Source organism: Triticum dicoccoides, chromosome 7A (genome assembly GCF_002162155.2).
Source record: "Triticum dicoccoides isolate Atlit2015 ecotype Zavitan chromosome 7A, WEW_v2.0, whole genome shotgun sequence".
NCBI lineage: Eukaryota > Viridiplantae > Streptophyta > Magnoliopsida > Poales > Poaceae > Triticum > Triticum dicoccoides.
The window spans coordinates 384,994,940-384,999,026 of NC_041392.1; the positions used below are offsets into that span (position 1 = coordinate 384,994,940).

The 4,087-nt window shown below is 49.8% G+C and overlaps 1 protein-coding gene across 3 annotated transcripts in view; it reads left to right on the forward strand.

Moving 5' to 3' along the window:
- The window catches only part of LOC119329099, a 48,218-nt gene that overhangs the window by 4,535 nt on the left and 39,596 nt on the right, over positions 1-4,087 (forward strand). The window lies entirely within an intron of this gene.

The following is a 4,087-nucleotide window of genomic DNA, read 5'->3' on the forward strand; positions in this document are numbered from 1 at the left end:
CAATAGCATTGCATTTGAAGAAGTGTAATACTAGAAAAAAATGATAATCCAAATCCGCGTCTTGGGAGTGTCGTTGTAGCATGAAGAGTCTTCAAAACCTGTTGAGTCGCCAAAGGGGATAACGAAGAGATGGCACATCAGAGGAAGACACCGCATCGATAGAAGATACAAGAGAAGTATCAAGAGAAGATGGGTTGTCGAAAGAAGATGGCACATCAAGAGAATGAAGCATTGCTTAAAGAATCATGGCCCATGAAAACCGACGGCGAAAGAAGCTCGGCGGCAAGAGAATAGGCTTAGATCAACAATGCAAAGAGAGGCCATAGAAATCATATACAGAGGACAATGACCAGAAAAAGGCTGACGGACATAGCTATTGTGGACTCGCATGGCATGAGAAACACAAAATATCAACGGATTTGGTGGACGCAGCGGAACATAAACTAAAAACTAGAAATCTAGGAAGCACACACCAGACGAAGATGATGAAGCAATCGTGTTTGCAAAAGAGATTATGAAGGAAGTCGTGCATGTAAGATGCCGACAAAGAGCAGCAAGCAGAGATGCATGAGTGCTACGAGGTTTAGCAGCAGCCAGCGCAGACAAGCATGCAGCAGCAGCAGCCAACATAGCAGGAGATAGCAGCAGCCACGCACACTGAAGTAGAAGCAGGAGGAGAGTAACACGGCTGCATGAGCGGACGCACGCGAGTGAGAAGCGGCTGCACACGGGACACACGTGCAGAGAGCTGCGATTGATGAATCGGGATGGTGGTCGTCATGTGGCGGCGACGGTCTTCGTGCGGGAGGGCCAATCGTCCCGGTGGCAGACTTGGAGAGCAGCCAGCGCGAGCACAAGAGACTTGCACGGGGGCGACGCTGACCGAGGCGGTGGCGATCTTCAGGGCGATGAGATCCTGCGCGACGGTATTGACTGATCCAGCCCGATCTGGAGGCAGAGTTAACCGGGATGGCCCAATCTCCTGATTTGGAGACAACATTGACCAGGGAGGACCCCGGCAGGGCACGTGAAGGAGGGAGGGCGGCGCGAGATGTCCAGAGGAAGAGGGCGGCATGGCGAGGGGAGGTAGCGTCCGACCAAGAGGGGGTTGGTGGCGGCGCGAGATTAGATCGGATCAGCACGAGTTGCGCGTGCGAAATAAAACCTAAAGCTCTGATACCATGTTAGGAAAGCAACTTATCTTTATTGAAGGCCCAACGGGCATATCTATATTACACATGACTTGAGGTGTAAGGAAACTAAACATAGACTAATAAGGACTCCTAGACCAATACTAATACTCCTTAACAATGTCGAGTCGCCAAAGGGGATAACAAAGAGATGGCATGTCAAAGGAAGACACCGTATCAATAGAAGATACAAGAGAAGTATCAAGAGAAGATGGGTTGTCAAAAGAAGATGCCACATCAAGAGAATGAAGCATTGCTTAAAGAATCATGGCCCATGAAAACCGACGGTGATAGAAGCTCGGCGGCAAGAGAATGAGCTTAGATCAACAATGCAAAGAGAGGCCACAGAAATCCTATTGAAAAAGGCTGATGGACAAAAGTTTGGTGGACTCCCATGACAAGAGAAAACACAAAATATCAATGGATTTGGTGGACGCAGCGGAAAACAAAGAAAACTAGAAAGCTGGGAACACATACTGGAGTAGATGCGATAGTAGCGGAAGAAAATCATGGCGGCGAGGCCAAAAACAGCTGAGTAGCAGAAGGGCAAGTGCCCACATACACAATGGGATCATCATGCGTACACTGAATCAGACCCAATTTGAAATAGCACTAGCTTGCGGCAATATGCAGAGGAACACGCAGAGAAGCAGCAGCACACTAGCAGCAACAGTAGGCTGGAGGTGCAGAAGCAGCCCGGGACACCCAAATCGGGCAAGGAAGCAGCCGGGCAGGACCGTAGCCGGTGGATTGACACAAAGTTGACTAGCGGATTGGCGACCTTGGACGGGATCCACGAGCGGCGAGGCGGACCCAGCCAGCTACAACAGCAGCAGACACAGGTGGCAGTGACTCTGATGGAGGCGGGACTGATCTAGAGTATGCGCGAGCGCGCAGGATTGCGTCGGTGCCAGGCTTCTAGATCACGTGCGCGGACGTGGAGATGACCCAACTTGGGTCCGATCTGAGGGACGGTTGTTGGTAGCGGCACCATGGGCTGTGAGGCGATCGCGGAGAGGCCACGCAGGCCCGCAGCAGAGGAAAGCATCGAGCAGACACCGCAGACAGTAGGGCGAGATGAGGCAGGCCTGCAGTAGCCGGCCGGAGAGAGGAGCAGCGGCGGCCCGCCCGATGGGAACGACGGTGGAAGACGAGATTGACCAACAGATCGATCGCGAGGTAGAAAAAAAAATTGGATTGTAAGGACGAGTTGCGGCGCCGGAGACCTAAACCTAGGCTCTAATACCATGTTAGGAAAGCAACCTAGGCTCTAATACCATATATATACACATGACTTGAGGTGCAAGGAAAGTAAAAGTAGACTAATAAAGACTCCTAGACCAATACTAATACTTCCGAACAGATATAATCCTTGTGTGCTGTGCTTAATTAACTAGGCATTATTATGGGTCAGTTTACACCAACATTTAGCTAGTAAAAGTATTTAGTTGGCTAGTAGTCAATTTGGTTTTTGCTTGTCTTGTGCTAGAGCTATAAATGACATCAGTAAATGAGCCGTTTGTACTGGTAGTGGAGTAGCATAGGTACCTGCTTCTGAGCTGTATTGTTCAGATTGGTCTGAAGCCTTGGGGGTCAAGGTTGGTTCATGTAGGAGAGAGAGAGAGAGAGAGAGAGGGAGAGGGAGAGAGAGCTAACCTTTTCACTGCTAGTGTTGTGTGTGTATGAGATACTATGAATAAAGTCTCACTGCTAGTAGTACTTCTGTGTGTGTCTGAGAGTGCAACCGGGAGGATTACGTTCCCATACTGACAAGGACCAACTACGCAGCGTGGGCGATGAGAAGTACCTCTTGCAAGCAAATGGTGCATGGGATGCCATTGATCTTGAGAGCTTGTCCAAGGAGGTTGATGAGAGTATGCAGGAGCTGGCCTTGACAAATATGTCCCAGTCAACCGTCGACGCGCCGCCGCCGTCTGTTGGAGAGAAGGAGACCGGCCTATGATATGTGGGCAGCGCTATGCTCCATGCATGTGGGTGTAGAGCGTGTTCGAGAAGCAAGGATTCAATGCTTATGCTCGGAGTTTGATAACCTCAAGATGACTGATGGAGAGTCCATGGATGATTTTGCGGCGAAATTCACGACACTTGTGGGGCATATTCGTGAGCTTGGAGACCCGATGGAGAAGTATGTCGTGAAGAAGCTGTTCCGAGCCGTCCCCAACAAATTCATCCTTGTTGCTTCATCGATTGCACTGTTTAGTGGCATCAACAAGATGGCCACAGAGGAGGCCATTGGGTCACTCAAGGCGCATGAGGAGCTCCTCAAGGGGCTGGAGCCGAGTGGTGCGGGATCCTACGATCGTGGCCCTTGCGCCTGAGAGGTTTTCGGTCGATGGTTGTTGTACGTGGGAAGGATGAGGTCGAATCATCATGACGACAATGGCAGGTTCCCCTTTAATAGTAGAGAAGTATGCAGTTGGCTAGTAGTCAATTTGGTTTGTGCTTGTTCTGTGCTAGAGCTATAAATGACAGCAGTAAGTCAGCTGTTTGTACCGGTGGTGGAGTAGTATAGCTAGCTGCTTCTGAGCTGTATTGTTCAGGTCCGTTTGGAGCCTTGGAGGTCAAGGTCAGGTTGATGTAGCCTATAAATAGACATGTATGCCATCTTTGTAAGATAAGCTTGTAGTGCATCAACAAGAAAAAGGCTTTGGCTGTGTGAGGCAACAGGTCACCAAAACAGCTTGTGTGCATGTGATAAACAACACGGAGAAAGTGAGGGAGGAGCTGAGTGATTTTCTCAGAGGGAGGGAGGGCGGGAGAGAGAGAGAGAGAGAGAGAGAGAGAGCTAAGCTTCAGTGTTAGGTGTACGAGATACTATCAATAAAGGCTCACTACTAGTAGTTCTGTGTGTCTCTGAGAGTGTGTGAAGCATATCT